The 21,590-nt window shown below is 38.4% G+C and overlaps 1 protein-coding gene across 1 annotated transcript in view; it reads left to right on the plus strand.

The window, feature by feature from the left end:
- LOC122790049 (gamma-aminobutyric acid receptor subunit alpha-3-like) overlaps positions 1-21,590 on the plus strand; it is a 1,812,576-nt gene that overhangs the window by 1,090,998 nt on the left and 699,988 nt on the right. The gene's annotated exons all lie outside the window — the stretch shown is intronic.

Raw genomic sequence — 21,590 nt, forward strand, 5'->3', positions numbered from 1 at the left:
GCACCCTTCTCTTGTTTTTTCTGTCTTTTTTACTGTATATCAGCACCCCACATTTGAAGTGCTGGCATTTCAGTAGGAAGCCTCAGTAATTATTTGTACAATGAAACACATGTAGATGCCCTTTCTTTTCACTGTTGCAGTATTTATTACATGTGGGATCTCCTGCCAAGGATAGTCCAACATCCTGCCAATATACCAAAGCTTTTACATCTTCCCATTGTCTTACATCAGGTGTATGCACTCCTTGCAGGCATAGGACATAAAAGTGATGTGCACATGCTCAATTCCCAGAACATCTTTGCCACCAGTCTGAATGCCATGGTAGAATGTCAGTCTGAACACCTTTTGCTTAGCTGGTTTCTACTGAGCCCTTTACAGATGAATGCCTCTTTGGGGTACCTTCTCTTATGTTTTTTTTATGTATTTACTGGGAGTTCATGTTATCCAGGAAGGGAAATGTCAGTGTGGGAGGCAGATTCACAATAAAGTTAGACACAAGAAGTGCCTGTTCTGTCTATGTGTTATGCACAACCATTTCCAGTGTACCATTTGTCAGGCTATTGCTCAGAAAAAAAAAATCACAGTCATCTAGTTTCATTGTCCATTTGCCTAAAGAACCAACATCTTAAGCTGTTGACCCAGGGGACCATGCTGAATCTGCTCACCCAGAGGTACAGTTGTCTCTTAAAAAGTAAATGCAAAAAGTCTTGGTCTGATTGATGTCCATCCTCCACCAGACATCTCTCTCAAGGTGGAGGAAGACTGTGAAGAACATGCAGTGCCAACACTACTTTCCACTGCCATGACAATGTTGGAGGGGATCTATATTGTAACATCGAATGCTAAAAACAGTGAACGATGTTTCATCTACACATTTTCAGCAAAAGCTGAAAATGTCAAAACCACAGAACAGCGATTTCTTTCCTAGGGAAATAAATCGCTGTTCCAACCTCACCAAAAAAAAAAAAAACATTAAACATTTCCAAACACATACACACATACCCTAATCCTAATTATACCCCCCCTCCCAAAAAAAACAACTAAATACACATATGCACATAACCCAACCATACATTTAACAAAAAATAAAACAGTAAAATTTTAAACCATATGCACTTACCTTAACCCGCAGACTAACTGTAAGGCCAGTAACTCTCGCACATTTACATAAACAGTTCCAAACACATACACACTTACCTTAACCCTAATTCTACCCCCCCAAAACAAAAGTAAACAGCTGAAAACATATGCACATGTAACTCAACCATACATCTAACACAAAATATAAAACAGTAAACACTTTCATACATATGCACTTACCTTAACCCGCACCCTAACCCTAAGGTCAGTAACTGTTGCACAATCACACTCAGGAGCTATACCGGACAAGGGACCACACTACACTTCAGAACACGGCAAAACAACGAAGCGGTCAAGCGACTTCTTTCCCAGGGAAAGAATTTGCTGAACAGCCACTTTGCTGTTTTACCTGTTCTCTCTACATGTGTCGATGAAAACGCATTCGACAAAATGCATTTTCGTTGTACCAATAGGAACCCGTTTGAGGCCTGCATGGAACTGACTTCTCACACATTTCATGAGGGTGTGCATATGTCCACCACAGACATTGAGGGGAATCACAGCTAATCATTTCCAAAGGGCCTAGGAGGATTCCTAAAATTCTAGTTAGAGAAAAGGTTCCTGCTACCCTTATAAAGTCTAGTTATGGCTCTGATCCTTGTAGGTCGGTCAAAGCTGATGTCCCACTGAAAAAGAAACAGAAAACTGAACATATACCTCCCAATGCCAGAGATCCTCAGAAAGAGTGGCAGGATTTTACCCAGGGATTGTTCAATGCCTTGATGGTCTTGAAGCCCCATCATGAATCATCTGTTCCTGCTTTTCTTTAGTCTTGTATTTCAACCAAAAGAACTAGGGAATCCAATTACTTGGATGAGGAGTTGTATTCAGGAGATCAATCCTTGACCTATTCCTCACAAATTACTTCATCTTTGACTATGGGTCAAAGGAAGAAGATTCCTTCAGTCCTGATAGTTGTTTTGAGGACATTCAAAAGAATATTATAAGCTGTTACAAGTGGAATCTACTAAATCTTCTGCTGTTCCCTTGTTCTGCCTGCCTTGCTGGATACATTTGCAGCTGCTACTTTGACTCCTGACTCCCAAACTCCAGTCCTCAGGAAGCTTAACTGCTCTTATACGGTGCCTAAGACCTTTAAGTATATTTAAAACTGTTCTTCAGACCCTGTGTATCTGTTTCTGATGTCAGGCCATCTTAGCTTTTATCCTCTTCCAAACTTCTCCCTTCTGACAAAGACAGGCATGGAATGCTGCTCCTGCCTTTAGGGCTATAACTTATCAGAGTCATATAACCAGGTATGTTTTGGCTCTGTCACAACTTCATTGGGGGGGGGGGGGGTCAGTCCTTCCTGACAATGAAAGCAACACTTCTGCCCTTACCTTATTTAGTTTCCCTTCACAGGTGGGTTATTCTTCTATCATATGTTGCAAGTGATGCATCTCCTGGAGCTGTTGCTTCAAGTTCAGTTATGAGCAGGTACTCTTGGCTTTGAGTACCGGCCTTACCTGATGCTATTAAGGTCTTGATGCTCCTTTGGACAACCAAAATATTTTTATTCCTGCTGCTGCTGACCTGTTTAAGACTCTACAAGACAAAGATAAAGTTATGCAGGACCTTAAACAATTTTTATTTGTTTCTCCTACCCACAAATTTCAGATAAACTTTCCCCACTAAATCTGCTTTTGCTCGTAGGCAACATCAGACTCCTGATGGAAAGAGGTTTTCTTAGCGTATGTTTTCTGATAAACCCACTCAGACTTCAAAGAGTCAGAAGCCTCCTTTTCAGGACAAATCTGCCTCCATCTGACATATTTTCTCCCACTCTCATCAGGCAGGTCCCCCTGTCTCTCACTATCTGGCAACAGACTACTTCAGATTTTGGGCACTTTCCATTTTCCATAATAGTTATTTGATAGTATGGAAACCCCTTCCCTCCTTCTCAGGTATTCCTCAACCTCCTTCAGCCCACTTCTTTACTATTTTGTGGTCCTGAAATATATATTAGATCAGGGAACCATCCAGTCTGTTCCAGAATCCCAACAAGGAACAGGATTTATTACAAAATGTTTCTGGTTCCCAGTGGTTTGCCATGGAAACTACCACAGACCTTTCCTTTCTCAACACCTTTCTAAAGTTGCCTTCTTTCAACATGCTTTCCTTCCAGACTCTATTTCCCCTCTAGCTACCCCAGGCATTTCTGGTCTCTCTAGACTTAAAGAATACCTATCTTCATATCCCCATTCACCCAAACTTCAGGAAGTCTTTACATTTCTCTATTTCTTTCTTTTCAGTTCTCCGCTTTGCCCTTTGGTTTTTCTGCAGCCCCAGGAATATTCACTAAATGTCTGCCACCTTTTATAACCTTTGAAGACTTCAGGGAATCCAGATATTTCCATATTTGGGTGACCTACTTCTTCAGGCTCCCTCCCAATCCTGGATGTTCAGGATCTATACTTTACCATGTGCCTTCTGTGCAGTTTTGGGTTCAGTATCAATCTCAAGCAGTCAGTCCTGATTCCTCCTCAAGACCACATTTTTCTGGGTTGTAGAATCCAAACTGTCCCGGTCTTGTCCTCTCTTCCATCTCCCGAGGTTCTGTTTCTAACAACTTACTTCCAGTCTCTGCAATTCCTTTCTTTCCTTCCTGCAAGGGAATTTCTCTAAGCCTTGGGGTTTATGGCATCAGTCATGACCATGATTCCATGTGCCAGTATGAGAAAGCGTCAATGGTACCTCCAAGTAGTTTGGCTCCTGCATTACCACACTGTGGAGTTTCCAGTTCCCCTATTACCCTGTCTCAGACTTGAGTTTCATTGGTGGAGTCAGTAGATCTCCTTCAATTCAGGCCTGCCTTTTCATACTCCTACAACTACTCAAGAGCTTTTCATAGACCGTTCCAATCAGGGCTAGAGAACTTCTTCCAACAATCTGAAGGTTCAGGGAGTATGTCCCTTCATCAGTAGTAAGACCACATCAACATAAAAGAGATGAAGGTGTGCATTCTTGCTGTACAGGCCTTCCATTCTGTTCTGATTCCAGACCCTCTAAAGGTCTTTACAGACAATACCACAGTCATGTGATATATCAACAAACTGGGTGGCACAAAGCTTTATCTTTTTTTGCAGACTAGCTTTTTAGGCCTGAACATTGATATCTGTTGTCACATACATCAGAATACAACCTTGTGGCAGACTCTCTGAGCAGGTCCAGGACACAACCTCACAAATGGATACTTCACAGAGAGGTGTTTCTGGACACTGTACATCAGTGGGGTTTTCCTCAAGTAGATCTTTTTCCCTCCCCTCTGAACAGACAACTTTCGTGATTCTGTTCCAGAGTCCCAAGTCCTCTGACTTGGAAGGTGGATGCCATATACTTTTCTTGCATGGGAATATTCCAATATGCATAGCCTCCTCTATCTACACTTCCAAGGGTCCTGCAGAAAATCATGAAGGTCTCCCCAGAATCTTGCTGGTCACTCCTTTTTGGCCCAGATAGCCTGTATCCCCCTTCTCTTTCATGTGGTCAGGGACAGTCATCACAAGTTACCTCACCTGACGGATCTTCTCACACAAGACAAGGGGCATCTCATTCACACTCACTTGTCCACTCTTCAGTTAGCATTTTGGGAGATAGGGTTTTAATTCCCTTTAGACACCATTTTTTGAGGACATGCTTAGGGTTCTACAGGAGGCCAGGGAATCCATTATTAGAAAATGCTATATGACTAAATGGAAGAGATTTTCTGTTTGATGTCTTAAGTATCACCGGAGTCCCTTATCATTTGGGATCCATTTGTTCATACTTACTTTTGTGAACTATTCTATGCTGGCCTGGCATATTCTTTTGTTAAAGCTCACTTGTCAATAATCTCTACTTGACTATCCTTGAACCCACCACTGGCATCTTGTTTTGAGCTGAAACAAGTCATTAACGGCATTTTTCATATCAGGTCCCCAAGAAAACCTAGTTCACCCCCTTGGGACCTTACTTTTGTCTTTGAAAAGCTAGCTAAGTCTAATTTTCTGCCCAATTCTTCTTCATTGCACCTGGAAGACTGCTTTTATGGTGGCCCTTTCTTAGGCCAAGAGAGTTTCTGAGCTTCGTGCTCTGATGGTGGGTCCTCCTTTTATGATTTTTCAAAGAGACAGCCTGTCTCTGCATACTACTACACCTTTTATCCCCCAGGTGGATCTAATGAGCTATGCCTCAGTCATTCTATCCAACTCCCTTCTGGTTTCTTTCCCTACAGTCTGGTAGGGGCTTCACACCTTGGATTTACACAGACAGGATAGTTATTATTTGGATAAGAGAAAATTATCTGAAAATCTGAGCATCTTTTTGTTTCAATACCAGGACATTGGTTTTGAATTTTTTAAGTACACCATATCCTCCTGGATTTCTATGGCCAATTCTTGTTGCTATTCCTTTCATGGTAAAGAGCCATCAGCTTCAGTTCTAGCTTATTCTAGAGGAACAGTAGCTTCTTCTGGAGCTTTCTTCAAGGGTTTGGATACATGTTCCATTTTAGAATCTGCTACTTGGGCCTTTGTCCACACTTTTACTAAACATTATAAGCTGGATGTCATTTGCAGAGCCAGGGCAGGCTTTCCTTCATTGGTTGGTGGAGGGTTCTTCTGTGCCTTCCTCCTTTTTTCCTTTTCAGAAGCTTTCATTATCTCCCATATGCAATGGATACTGCAGTAGTTTTAAGGAATGACAATCTACAGTTGTGATAAGACCTTGTACAACTGTACTTTGCAAGTACAGACCTTATGTTACTCTTGGAAGTAGTAACACTTGGAATAACTTTACATATCAGTTATCAGTCCACTCATACTAATTATTTTTCTTAATGACAAGTCATATAATCAGCAAACTTCCCTTATGCAACACACAGATAGCTCTGCTCTTTCTTACTGTTCTGAAGACATAAATGAAATTGATTGAAATATCATCAAAAATGATTTTTGTTACACTTTGTTGGCGAGGTTAGTCCAACTAGGCCAGTGGCCTCTTCCCAGGGGAGATCTTAAGTGTATTCACACTGACTAGGGGAGATTTGGCCAGAGCACCAGGAAACTTGCCATTTTGTTTTTCTATAAATTCCATAGGTTCTTTTACATGCACCTGAACCATCACTTTCTCAGGCAGATGGAGCCACTGTTTATCCTCTTATATGAAGTATATATTAAACCATGCAGTACCCCTTTATGCTGCACTGCAGTGTCAGCACTGGAAAATGAATCAAACTAGCTGTTGTTGGAACAGAACCCACAGCATTTCATTTGTTTAGTACAAAAGCATGTTTGCTATCTGCTGAGAAAATAAGACTGTAGCCATCCCCACTTACACTGAACAAAGATATTGACCTGTACTATTGCATAATCATAGATTTCTGACATTTGTCCTTTTTTTTCTTTAGCTGTTTTAGGACATATTAAATGCTAATTAGCACATTTGTACTGTACTTGAGAAGCACTGAACATGCATAAGTATCACAGTTTCGTGTATCAGGGGATATAGCCTTTCTGTGCTTTTATCATACCTTTGTGCAGTGTTCTATATGTTTAGTATTTATTAAATAATCCACACACTCATTCCTCTCCATGATATTAAGGCACACACACTCATCTATTCTGTCCTTACACATACTCCTCATCTATTCTCTCCTTACACACACTCCTCATCTGTTCTCTCATTACACACACTCATCTGTTCTCTTATTACACACACTCCTCATCTGTTCTCTCCTTACACACACTCCTCATCTGTTCTCTCCTTACACACACTCCTCATCTATTCTGTCCTTACACACACGCCTCATCTGTTCTCTCCTTACACACATTCCTCATCTATTCTATCCTTACACACACTCCTCATCTGTTCTCTCCTTACACACACACACTCCTCATCTGTTCTCTCCTTACACACACTCCTCATCTGTTCTCTCATTACACACACTCATCTGTTCTCTTATTACACACACTCCTCATCTGTTCTCTCCTTACACACACTCCTCATCTGTTCTCTCCTTACACACACTCCTCATCTATTCTGTCCTTACACACACGCCTCATCTGTTCTCTCCTTACACACATTGCTCATCTATTCTGTCCTTACACATACTCCTCATCTGTTGTCTCCTTACACACACACACTCCTCATCTGTTCTCTCCTTACACACACTCCTCATCTGTTCTCTCCTTACACACTCCATCTGTTCTCTCCTTACACACACTCCTCATCTGTTCTCTACACACTCCTCATCTGTTCTCTCCTTACACACATTCATCTATTCTCTCCTTTAGCACTTTTCTTCATCATCTCTTTTTCATTTTTACTCTGCCTCAGTCATTAACTGTTGTGTCAAAGCACTGAGCCATGAGATTATTTTGTCTTCCTTTGTCTGCTGAATGTCTTTCTTCAACAGTTTGATCTTTATTTTTTTCTGCAGCCCTAACTTTGCTTGTAGTTTAAGCAGCATCAACAGATACTTATAATTTTTCCTTACATCAAACCTCCCTTGTTACTTTTTGGCATACATTGCTCTTTCTCCTTTCCAAAGAAGCAGAAATCTTTTGTGACATTATACAATAATACAGATAGACTGGTAGCCCTTTAGCTACAAAAGGGCTGTGCATCTCCTGCAAGCCTCGTCACACATCCTTAACAGGAGGAATATTTGCTGCATTTTTGCTTTAATTAAAATGACTTCACTTTTCTTAATTCAACTTTACATTTCTCTGTCTAAATTTTTTAGTTAGATTTTCCAGAAAAAAACAAAAAGAAAGAACGAAAGAACGGAATGAAATTGCCTAAAGCTTTGAGCTTTGCTGATTCAATTTTAATCTGATTGTACCAACAAGAAATTGAGTTCTTCTGCAGGATTTGATGTCACTTAACTAGATATGATGTAAAAGATAAGTAGATAAAATTAGTTGTCGCATTCGGGGAAAAAAAACATTTTGTAACGTTATCTAGTTAAAATCATAAGCTGCACAAGCAATCTTCAGTTATCTTGGGAAATCAGATGCTTAATAAGGCAAATGTAGGAAATTAGAATCCCAGAAAAACACAGAATAGCATCTGTATGCCCTGCTGTGCAAAATAAAGACTTGGGCAATCTCCATTCTAAAGAAAATGATAGTCTCTTTCGTGTTTGACCAGACTGCTATTACAGATTAAATATCAGGCTTCAAATCATCTTCAGTTCAGAATATATTTGGCATTTTTTTGTCTATAACAGCTAAGGTTTTACATAAAATGTGTTCAAAGCAATTTGTTCTGTTTTTATTATGCAGACAGTATAGGAGGCAATAGAATATAATTCACCAAGGAATGTTGACAGAGAAATTATTTCTACTGAAAGAGTGAACATGTCAAAGCAGATGTAATTCAGTGTTTCAACATCAGTGTACCTTGCAGAAAGATTTAATGGAAGCAATTACCTCAGAACAAGTTTTGGTTTATCATAGTCATTAGAATTCATTGTCTGTTACTGTTGTCACTAAGTGACTACACTTATCTTTACTAGTAAACCTAAGACCTGTAATTGCATTACTTACATGGCAGGTGTATTTTGTTTTATTAGGATAGTCTGCATGTAAATGCAGTTAAATAGCTTATAAATGCTTGCATCATCTTTGGCGGAAGGTGATTGAATGTTACTATATAGCAAAACTGATTTTTCTTTTGCATTACTTTTGTATTACTTTGGTGCATTGCATTGCCCAGGAAAGTTGCTAGTTTATGCCATTAATAATATTTGGAAATTGCTAAAAGTTGATCAGTCATATTTCTTTACATTTTGTTTGTTTTTACTCTCTGAGTCTTTACGTTAGCCTTCTAGTTTGTTATTCTCCCACCCCCACACATGTCTATTACCATTATTTGCTGCCTCATTGGCTTCTGAACTTTTTGTTTTATTACATCATAACTTTCAGCCTTTAGCATGGAGAGGAGCTTTAGCAGACAATGATGCTGACGTCTCTACACCTATATTTTTAGCTTTTGATAACTTGTTAACATCTCTAAATTGTGGAATGTCAGTCCTTTTGCAGCATGCATGCATCTTACATTCCAGAGCAGTTTGTGAAGAAGCAAGCTAAAAAAAAAAAACATATACAAGTTCATAGGTTCATACTAGGCTATCTGCCCTAGGGCATTTATAAGCCTAGCCAGAATGTGTTTGGCTTTCGCCACCCATTTTAAATTTATTTTGCTATGCCCTTTTTCGAGGTTAGTATACTGTGCCTCTGTCTAACAATGCCACAGAAGTGATACCCGAGGTAAACCTACGATCTCCCATCCACTCATCAAGATTCCTCTTGAAGAGAGTCAATGAGGGACTCTGCCTAACCTGGACTGGGATTTTATTCCAGAGTGAAGGGAGCCTCTGGGTTATGAATCTGTCCCTCCAGCATGTCCTATTTATTTCAGTGCTGAGGTTCAAGTATCTCGAGCACGTAGCTCGATGGGATTTGGATTTTCTGAGGTGCAGCATGTCCATTAATTCTGGGTTGGACATGGCTTTATACGTCAGGCATAGATCGCCTCTGAACAGGCGGTATGCCACTGAGTAGAGCTGGAGTTTCTTTAACCGGGCAGTATATGGCATCTGTTTGAGCCCTTTGATCCTCTTGGTGAGGTACTTTTGGGGTCTTTCCAGTTGCTGCAGGTGTCTGGTAAGGTACATCCCAAAAGGGGCATTGTACTCAATTATGGGCCTGATGAGGGATGAGTAAAGAGGCACGATGACCTCCCCTGATCTAGATGTGAATCCCTTCATGATTAGGTGGGCTATATAAAATGTTTTTCTAACCACTTTGGCCACGTGGTTGTCAGTATCTTGTAAATAGTGAATACCAAAGGTACAAAAAGCAAAGCTACCAGTAAAAGCCTTGTTTATATTGATAATAGTCAACACAGTCTCACTCTTTATATCAATCTTATAATATGCTATAATGCACACAATGACCAGAATGATATTTTTTTCAGAAATTTCACAAACAACCTAGACATACAGTGTCAATCCACTTTTGTTACCCAGTTATGGGCTGTCATGTGACAGTAAGAAATTCCCAAATCCTTGTTCATTGACTTGTTTACATAAATATGAAACTTTATGCTCATTTGTATAGGTTCATAGGAGGTTACTAGGGTATTGACCCAAAGGTCTTTACAATCCTAGCTGTATATACCCAACATAATACTAGAAGAAGGGTATTGCCTAAACTCGAGGTCTTAATTAGCAACAACTGCACATATCTAGGAGGGTCATAGGTGAAATCCTCGGCAGATATTTACGGTTTCCCATCTTGTCATTCGGACTATGCTTAAACAGAGTCATACAGGATCTCTATTTGATGTGGATTGGTAGCCTATTCAAGAGGGGTGGCAACCGCTGATATATACCTGTCTCTCCAGCAGTACGAATTTATGTCGCAAGCAAGGTTAAGGTCCTTGGAGCAGGTGACTCATGCCCCATTTGACTTGCGGATGTGCAGCATTTCCATTAGGTTTGGATCAGATATTGCTATGTAGGCCAAGCACAAGTCTCCTGTAAATAGTCTGTATGCTACTGGGTATAGTGACTGTGATTTCAGTCTGTCAGTGTATGACATGTGCTGGAGACCCTGAATTTTCTTATTTAGAAATCTCTGTGGTCTCTCAAATTGCTGTAGTTGCCTGGTAAGATGCATACTAAAGGGAGCGTTGTACTCAATTATTGGCCTGATGAAGGATGAGTATAGAGTAGTAATAACCTCTTTATTTCTTGTGGCAATGCCTTTGCTATTGAGGTGTGCAACATGGAATTCCTTCCTTACCACAGCAGATACATGGTGGTTAAAGTTAAGGCCAGAGTCAACTTGCGTTTCTAAGTCTCTTACTACTGAGTTGGAGCTTAGGGTATTATTTATATGATATTCATCAGGGAAATAATTTTTACCGAAGGGGATGATAATAAATAATTTTAGCACTGAGTTTTAGTCCAAGATTTTGGCAGCAATCATTGGTCTGCGTAATTCTCTTTAAGTATATCTTTGGAGAATCAGTTGTACCTAATTTGCAGTCATCAGCAAACTTAGTCAGCCACATACCCTCTGTTTTGCCTGAACTTCTGAGAAATATATTCCAAACAATAGGAGCCCCGGCAATGACCTCCTGTGGAACCCCACTGCTGACAGGTCTGCTGGTTGAGGTATAGTCCCCAACTTTGAATGTGTGTGATCTGTCAGTGAGCCAGATAGCAACCCACCTGACAACATAAGGTTGATATTCAAATGGGTGAGTGTATCAATGATGCCCGGATGTAGGATTGTGTCAAAGACCTTGGTTAAGTCCAGATAGACTGTATGCACAGATTTTCCTTTGTCTATGGCTCTGGTGATGTTTTCGAAGAAGTCCATCAGGTTTAATAGGCATGACCTGCCCTTAACAAAACCAAACTGGGTTGAATGAAGGGTTTGAAGGCTAAGTTTAGGGGGTCTATAGTTCCCAAGGTCTGTTGCTGTATCCCCTTTATGAAGGGGGTGATGGTTTCTGTTCTGCATTCAGTAGGGACAAAAACAGTGCACAGGCTGTGGTTGAAGAGAGCACCTAATGGAGTTGCTAACTTGTGTTTTAGACCATTTAGCACACAAGATGGAATGCCATCCAATCCCACAGAGGCTGTGTTTTTGGCCTTAGAGACGGCATTGCTCACTCAGGTTTGAAACTATAAATATAAATATGAAAATATGAACACTAAGTGGCAGTGATTAATATCTTTACTGCAGGACAACTTAAATTAATAATCTTAGTGTTACTTTATTACTCACATCGTGTGATTAATTATATTGCCTATTATTAATCATTATGCTACTTAGTTAGGAAACCCACCCAAAACAATGTCATAACACTGTAAGGAACTATGGATGTTAACTGGAAATATACAAAAAAGGTGCTAAAAGAGAGAATGAATTAAATTGAGCCACTTACAAAGCACTGAAAGGTCTGAGATACTTCCATACAGATCAGAAAAGGATATTTGCCTTTCCATACAAAAAAGCATAGACTATTCCCACTAAAGAAACATATGAAGTACCCACAATTTAGCTTGGTGCATTATTTTTGTCTTGTAATCAAATGCACAAATCTATTGACTTCTCTCCTGCATTTAACCTGAGTTCACACAGAAGCAATGACAAATAGGTTTTCTGAAGGAAACAACATTTATGGAGTTGTCTAATCTCCAGTGAAAAGGGCTCCCCAAGGAAGCTGTCCTGATCATTTCTGAAATGCTAACTAAATGGTAGGTTCAGCACACAATGAGATGATGTGTCCACCAACTTTGAAGTTGCAGAGTAACACACCATGGTATTTAACATGGCTATCCTTCAAATAACCATTTACCGTAAGCCAGCAATTTGCCATTTCCTAAGGAGAGATCTAGAGTCTATCCTAATGGATGCCTTAAACCCATAATCTTATTCATAAACTGTACTGATTAGAAGCCTAGAACTCCATAAGCAATATGCTATGTCATTGTTTTGCATGTGAATTTTGGAAGTCATCATAAGGAATGGCCTTAGGTCAGCAGATTTTCTGAATGTGACTTATATGTTTATCTTTTTTGTTTCTGCATTATTTCATGTCACTTTGAAATATGTCAATTCAGATCATCACTGAACACACTAAACCTGATAAGTTCTCAAACACTGTTTAAAAGCTATTGTAGCACATCTATATTATACTTGTGGTATGTAATACACTTTAAGGAAGTCTATTTGCATGCACAGCTACTTCAAACAAATGAGCATGCACTGCTGCAAAAATGCAGACTGTTTGCAGAATTATGCCTGCTCTTACCACAGACTCATGTAGCCACACAAATTTGCTTTGTTTGTTTTCAAAACTGGATGAGGTTGTTGAACCTCCTTAAAATTTGTGATGTATTAAGAAAGTCTTGTAAACTGCAATGCATACTGGGTTATAGCTTCTAGAGTGGGTTGCATGTTTTCAGTAGGTAATGAATCTGGGCTGTGTCATTTTGTGCATCTTTTTGTGTTGGCTTCCAAAGCATGTACAAGAAGCAGCACAGTGCTTTACTCAAAGGTTCTGTTGTGGAAAGTTCTCATATAACTAAATAAATGTGAATAAAGTGCAAGTGAGGTAAGTATAGCATTAGAGTTTGAGTTGAAACATGTAACTTCATTAATATTTATGAGAAGGAGGCATGCTTGTCCTCAGAAATAAAAAAGCAGAGTCAGCACATTTTCTTTTTATCAGCACTAATAATAATGATTAACTACCAAACTTTCATTAAAACCACAATTAAATTTTTCTGTTTAATACTGTTTTTGTTTGGGAATGCTCTTCCCCCTACATATCCAACCCCTACCATTAAAATCTAGCACAACCAGGTTAACTGTGTGTCAGAGAATAGTGAATCCCATGAGACATCCAATTTCTATCTTTAAACAAGTTAAACAAATCTCAAAAGTTTTACCTGTTTAGTTATGTATGTATGCATATATATATATATATATATATATATATATATATGTGTGTGTGTCAGTATGTATTTATTATATTTGTTTACCAGAAAAGCCCAATTGGGCAGATAACCATTTTCCGCACAGGTCCAGGGAGGAAATCTCCACAAGACATTGTACACACACTCATTTATTTATTTATTTATTTATTTATTTACTTATTAGCATGTATTTTGCCGAGATGGTCCACTGGTCCAGTAAGACTCCATTCTAAGTGGAGGCCCGGGGAGAAAAGCTCCATAAAATATATAAACATAAACATAGAACAGGATTTAATGTTTGTATGCACATGAATTAAATTAAAGGTAAAACAGGATTTGGCAATAGTTACAATTAAAACAAACTTATTTAGACAAGTCATATGTAAAAGGATGTCATTGTGTAACACTTCTGCCATAAAAGTAGTAGGCCACTCAAGATTTTGTAAAGTTAGCAGTCTATAAAAATAGGTAAGAAGAATATATAGTGAATAACAGAAAGAAATGAGAGCATATTCAAAAAGTAGGGGTAGTCAAGTTTTAAAGGGCGGGGGAGTGGTACAAGAGCAGATCCAGACAAAAGAGAGGGTAGTCTTATAAAGAACTTTTGAATGATGCAAGCTTTTAATTGCATCTAATTGCTTATGGTAGAGCATTCCAGGCTTTGGCTACAGAACAAGTGTAAAGAAGCTGTCCAGCAGGTAGGTTAGTCCTATGCACCTGCAAAAGGTATTGATTTTCAGATCTGAGAGACCTTTTAAGTAGATAGTCACTAAATAAAACATTAAAGCAGAGTTATACAATGCAATAAAATTCAAATGTATAGTAGTTGCTACATTTATAGTAGAATACTATAATATTACTGAGTTTGTGAGTTCGTTTATGGAATTAAAACATAATTTGAATATATAACAGTATTATTAACATGCAGTGTATGACAGATAGGTCCATGGACATAAGCTTGACTCTGGGAAATGTTATCAGCAGTGGCCTTAGGTCAGCTGGTGCCCTAGGCAAAAGGGCTCCACAGTGCCCCGCCCCCACACCACCCAGGTGCCCCCATCCTGGTCTACCTACATCAAATAAATACTGGAAAAGCATCCCTGTTACAGTGGCGCCCTAGGCAGCCATCTAGTTGGCCTATGCCTAAGGCTGGCTATGAATATTATTATCCTGGGGTATCACAAGAGAAGATCCATTCTCTTGTAAGGTGCTGTTTGAATTCAGCTATGAATGATTGTTGATTGCAAATTTGTCTCAGAGATGCTGGCAGAGTATTCTTTTTTTTTGGATATGCATTTGGAGTACAGTGTATCCCCTGCATGCTTTTTTGATTTGGTAATGGTGAGTAACAGTTTGTCAGCAGATCATAAGTTTCTAGCTGAAGAGAAGGGATGGTTGAGAGTAGTAAGTCTTGGGAATTAATTTGGTTTATGTAGTAGTTTATGCAAGATTAGTTGTGCATATGTGTCTGTGTGTGTGTGTGTGTGTGTGTGTGTGTGTGTGTGTGTGTGTGTGTGTGTGTGTGTGTGTGTCTGTGTGTGTGTGTCACTTCAAGCCAGTTTAATATTTTTAGAGGCAGGCAGTGGTGAGTTCTGTGGAGCAGATTTGTAGTCAGTTTAAAAAATATGTTATAGAAGTGATTGAATTAGGATGCCGTGGTAGATGTCAAGTTTGTTAGTACTGAAGAGGCATTTCGGAGTGTGGATTATGTAGGTAGGTAGCTTGTGACCATGGTTGTCCAAGTTGAGTCAGGCTTGAAAAGTTTACCTCTATGTTTTTTTTATCTATATTATTATTATTCACGGAATATGTTGGTCAAATTTTAGTCAATCACCTATATAAAACCTTTTTGGGGTAAATAGCATAAGCTTTTTTTGAGGGGGATGAGAAGGAGTTGTAAGTTCTTAAGTCAGATTTCAATGGATAAAAGGGCTGTTAGGAAAGTTGTTGGAGAGCAGATAGATTGTTTGGTATGCAGATAACAGTTAAGTTGTCTGCATATTGGGCAACTGATGCCTATATACTGTGTCTAAATTATTTATGAAGGGAATAATATTGGGGTACCTCATACAGAACCTTGGGTAACTCCAACATAGATGGGAAGGAAGGGGGAATAGACACACTGCCATTTTGCAGTCTAACTCCAGCTAGTTACGTAGCTATGAAAACAGTAGATTATTGAGTCTGTTAGGCCTGGTAAGGTAAGCCTATGTAGGTGTTTTTATTGGCTGACACCAAATGAGTTGGATAGATCAAGGAAAAGTATAGATATCATGTTGTCAGAGTTTCCATATTGGTTAATTATGCTAGTGAAACTAAGCAGTGCATTGTAGGGAAGAGAAGGTTATGATCTAGGATATAGCTGAGAAGCTGAGTGGATACACTTCTCAAGAACGTTAGATGGTGGTGACAGAATCACCTATAATCAAAGAGTTCTGTGGTGGGGCTGCCTTTGTGCAGTGGGATGACAAAGACATTTTTCCAGATTTGAGGAAAATATTTTTTCTTACTTGAGTTGTTTATTAGGATGGAAATGTTGTGGGCTACTGCTTCATCAGCAATTCTGACATATTCAGGGTAAAGCTTGTCAGGAGTTATAGTAAGGGTTTTAGTAAGAGCTTCTTGATAAAGGAAGTTGAGACCATTTTGAATGAGGATTAGTGGGGGTTGGAAGTGGTAAGTAATCAGTGGTAGTATTACAGAGTAGGGAGGCTGCAGATTCAATAAAATTAAATTTACATTGAGAAGCTGTGCTTTCGTTCTGATGTGAAGTTGTTGGAGTGGGCTGGGTTGTTTTGCCAGGGTTTAGGAGATGATTAATTGAAACTGAGAATAGTTTAGGGTTTGGTTTGTGCTTGTTTTGTTTTGTTTTTTTTTTTATCATCGTTCTTTATTAGTTGTTTGACTTCATTTATTACATGCCTGAATTTTTAAGTGAGAGGATTTTTTTTTCTGTAGCCATAATTTCCAGACCTGGCCCCCTTCTTTCAAAAGTTGTTTGCTAGACTTGGATAGCCATATAGTGGATTTAGTTTTAATCCTTTTTGTCGTGATAGGAACAAGTTTATTTAGCTTATTTAGGAAAGTGTTGTTAAATTCTAAGACAATATCATCCAGTAGAAGATGTTTTAGTATGTTCCATTTATCATTAAGGTAGTGATGAAAGTTTCTTTTTTGAGTTTAGCTAGGTTATGTACTTTATTAAAGTGGTGTTCACAAAGTATTTGGGTTCCTTGTCTAATTAGCTAAGTAGGAAGATGGTCACTAAAAGAGGCTGGCACTGTACCATAGAAATATATGCTCTTTGATGGGATGGTAGGGTCCAGTCTAAGGAAGAATCTTTAGCAGAGTGTATATTGGTTCTTGTTTAGGAGTTGGTAAGTAGGGTGAAACCATACAATTAGATGATGTTTGTATTATTTTATGAGTTACTGTAGAGACAGTCAATATTTACATCTCCTAGAATTATTGTTTCATATTGGTAGAGATACAGTAAAGGATGCTTTCCAATGTTGGGATATTTATATATATATATATATATATATATATATATATATATATATATATATATATATATATATATATATATATATATATATATATATATATATATTTTTCCCCTACCCAATGATGTGCAACCCTGGAGTTTATATATATAGTAAGGGGGTGTGGGGGGCAAAGCCCCCCACCTATTTTTGTTTAAAATGTGTAGTTTTGTTGTCCCCCACACCCCCCTAACTATATATATCAACTCCAGGTCACAACATTGGGGCAAATCCCAGGTTTTTGCCTTGAACACTAGTTGTCGACCAAATGAGCTGTCGACCAAATGAATGTCGATCAAATGGTCTGTTGATCTTATGAAGTAGACTCATATATATATATATATATATATATATATATATATATATATCCATATGATGGATATTGTTTTATGAGTGTAAAGTTTACAAAATCCTATAACTTCAGAGTTATGAAACTATGGCATGGGGAGGTGGGATAAGGAGAGATTTTGTATTTGCTGTTGTAAATTATTGCTAACCCCCTGGCGTTTTTGTATTCTCTGTCATGCCTGAGAATGTTGAAACCTGGTGATACAATTTCTTCATTTTTTGTTTGTTGTTGTAGTCAGGTTTTAATGGCTTTAATATGTCAGGAGATTGTTGGTTGTTCAGGTGTGGATTTCTGGGATTTTATTGCACATACTTCTAAGGTTGGAGTGGGTTATTTTTAGACCATTGCAATTATGGAGGTTGACTGTGGGGAATGGTGTATGAGTTTACAGGAAAAAAAGTAAGTTGAGTGGGTCCTGGGTTCAGATGGATGTCATCACCCAGTAGTAATGTCATTAAGGTATGGTGACAAGGGTACAACCATTTCATTTTTTTATTTTAATATTAAATTTATGACTACCAGGAATGAGATGCATGCTTTTTGTCCTTAATATAATAGATGTAGGTGATTTGGTATAAGGATGCTACAATGATAAAGTTGAGAATTGTGTTGTGTTGTAGATTTAAGGAGGTAGAAGAGTGTAAATGGTCACTGGTTGCATATGATAAAGTAATGAGAAAAGAAGTATTTAGAAAGGAAGCATTGGCATTGTGACTACTTTCATTAGCATGTGGCAAAAAGTGATGTGTTTTCAGATTGCTACAGATGGTGCAATTGCAAGTTCTGAGGAACCTTATTGGTGGAGATTATTTGTGTGCCAGAGTTTTCACTGTGTGATACCTTAAACATCCTATAGTAGAGGCCCATGTGATATATGCAAATGTCCCCTTAAGGACATCGTGTGTCATGGCTAGGATTGTCTTGTAGGTTTTACTAATTGATTTGTCTTTGTGACCTTTTCACTCTTTATTTTGGATGTTAGTTTGGATATTCTGCAGACAGTTTAATGGTATGGAAATCAGCTGGGTTTAATGACCCTATTTTTCTAAACAATAGCTAAGCAATACACTTATGCTGTGCTGATGAGGTCATAAGAAGTCTGAATTCTGCATGTCTATAACTAGTTGGATTTAACTTTATTGACTTGAATGCACTCATAAAAACTTAAAGAGAAAAAAATTTAAAGTCATGGACATTCAGAAGCTGTATAGCTGAAACACTTGATGTCCTTAATGACCAATTTGCATATATCCCATGGACCTCTACAACAGGGGGTTTAAGGTATCACGCAGTGAATACTCTAGCTTGGCTAGGTTTTAGTTGTAGATTTTAGTAATAAGTTTTGTCTGTGTAATCTTTTTACTTTTTGGTTTGCACGACTGGAGAATACTATAACCATTGTAGTGCCAATGTACAAAAAAGGCAGTATCGCAGTATGAAGCTCTTGTCACATGAAATGATTATAAATGAAATTTGTAAAGTAGCAGAAAGTAAGATGAGAAATGAAGAGTTTGGATTCAGATCAAGATTGCAGCACAATTTTGTCATTGTTTGCAGTGAGACAGATAGTTCAGAAGAAACTGGAGATGAGGAAAGAGTTCAACTGAGTATTCCTAGAGTTGGAGAAAGCATATGTCAAGGTCCCAAGAAAACTGAATTGGGCAGTCCTACAATGCTTAAATATCTCACAAACATTTGTAGGTTTAGTGCAGAATATGTAAAATCACCCATTAACACAAGTAAGAACAGAGTTTGGCACCACAGAAGGGTTCTTAGTGATAGTAGGGGTGCATCAGTTTTCAGCTCTGAGTTCACTGTTGTTCATATGGGTGATGAACTACATTAGCAACCAGTCTTGAGGAACATATAAACAAAGCTGCTATATGCAGATGATATGGCATTACAATCAGACTCTGAATGGGAGTTTCAGCAAACAAAAGGGTAATTGAATGCAAAGCTGAAGGCACATGGGATGAAGCTGAGCATAGAAAAGACAGTTGTCATGGCAGCAAATAAAAACAAAAATCATTAAAAGCTGATATCTTAGATAGAAGGGAGGATACCAGAAAAGCTGTTAACAGTCTCAGCTGTCTGAAAGGAGTGACCGTGTACAAAGAAAGTTGAAATTATGAGAAAAAGCTAGAATCAGAGGAGCTGCAGACAACTATCACAGAGTTTTGGTGGTAGTGTATGGTAAGAAAAATGCCAAAAAATGCTGAAGAGTACGGTGTATAAAACAGTAGTGCAACCAGTACCTGTGGTACTGAAACTTGGGAAACGAAGGCAGAGGAGGTGAGAAAGCTAAAGGTGATGGTGATGAAGTGAATAAGATGTGTGATAGGATGCACACTTAGGACAGATGAAGAAATGATGACATCAGAGCAGAAGTCAGAACTTACTTGTGTTAACCAATTCTAACTAAGGTCAAGGAGAATGGTTTACGGTAGGTTGTGCACTTTTGCAGGAAAGCAGTAGACAGTTTTATTCACAGGTTCATAGACATATACTAGCCATGTGGATCTGGATACCATGGAGGAGCCTAGCTCTGTGTACTCAACACACTGTTTAGTTTAATGACTTGTTTAAGTTCACACAGTACACAAATGAAGGTTAAGGGAATCAAATTCCTTTAGCACAGGAAGGAGCTTTTTAATATCTCAAAACCTTAATCTTCTGCTCTAACAAGTAAAAAAGATTTAAGAGAGGCAAGAAAAAGGCAGGAAGAAATGAGGACATCCAGCAAAGAGATTGATGGATAATGTGAGAGAAGACATGTGATAGGTGTGAATGCCAAAGAAGGAAGGAGACTGGCATTGAACTGAAAGAGGCGTTTGGCAGTTACTGAGACACACAAACTCATGCTGATCTTTGTATTTTATTTTGAATTGACGTTTTTCATTTAATGTTTGGTTACTTCTGTTTTCTATCTTAGTCTTGTATTACATTTGTTTTATTTTAAGCTTTCCGTTCTGCTGGAGTTTTAAGAGGTCTTGGCTAGGGTCAGTTAGAAAAGTTAGCAAAGAATTCCTTTGCAAACAATGAATAACATCAGCTAATTAGTGGGAGGAGTTGAAAATAGCATTGCTCATTTAGGTAGAAATATCTGTATTTAGCTGGAGTGCTTGTTTGGCTTGCTTGCTGCACTCTGCCTGAATATTGCTGATCTCTGTCTGCATTTTATTTTTCCAACCCACCCGCCAACTGTTGTTCTTTTCTTAAACTTGGTGGTTTTGAGTTGCCCACCCCTACTATAAATGTGAATTTGGGCATTCCTCCAAGTACAATTGGTACAGAGAGATCATTTGGGAAGGCCTAACCCCTATTTTCTTAACCTTGGATTATCTTCTGTTTCCTCCCTTCCCACTTAACTTAAAAAAATGCACTTTATTCAGCTGCTTTTACTGTATTTGTGTTTCTTCCTACTTAATTTTGCTTTCGTAGCCCACCACTTGGGTGGGTTTGAGACAGTGTGCTGTATTTTATTGTTAGATGGTGACCAACTGGATACTTACCCTGTGAAATTCTTCGGCATCATGGCTGTTCATTTAAGACAGGTTTCTCCAATGTCATCTCTGTGATATCATCTTCAGTAAAGTGGGTTTCATTTATTTGAAGTAGACACATTCATATATATATATACACACATGTAGGGTCTATGTTAAATGTTCTAACATCCAAAATGTCGAAATGTCAAACATGACATGGTCGAGACCAAATGTTCAACATTTGGATGTTCAAACATCAAATAAAAAAAAGTATAAAAAGAAAAAAACTAACAGCGTAGGCAGAGGGGCAGCCCTCAACACCCTTCCACTTAAATATACCAACTCCGAGACCGCACTTCAGTGCAGAAAAGGAAAATTCTCCCTATCTGCACCATACAGCTCCATTGAAAGTTTATCTTCAAACATTTAGAATTTCGAACGTTTGGTCTCGACCATATAACGTTTGAAATTTTGAGCATTCAAAAATTTGTCAGGTACCCTATATATAGATATACACACACACACACACACACAATATTATATATATATATATATATATATACATATATATATCTATATCTATATATATA

Source organism: Protopterus annectens, chromosome 15.part0, assembly GCF_019279795.1.
Source record: "Protopterus annectens isolate FY-2018-M chromosome 15.part0, PAN1.0, whole genome shotgun sequence".
Taxonomy (NCBI): Eukaryota; Metazoa; Chordata; order Ceratodontiformes; family Protopteridae; genus Protopterus; species Protopterus annectens.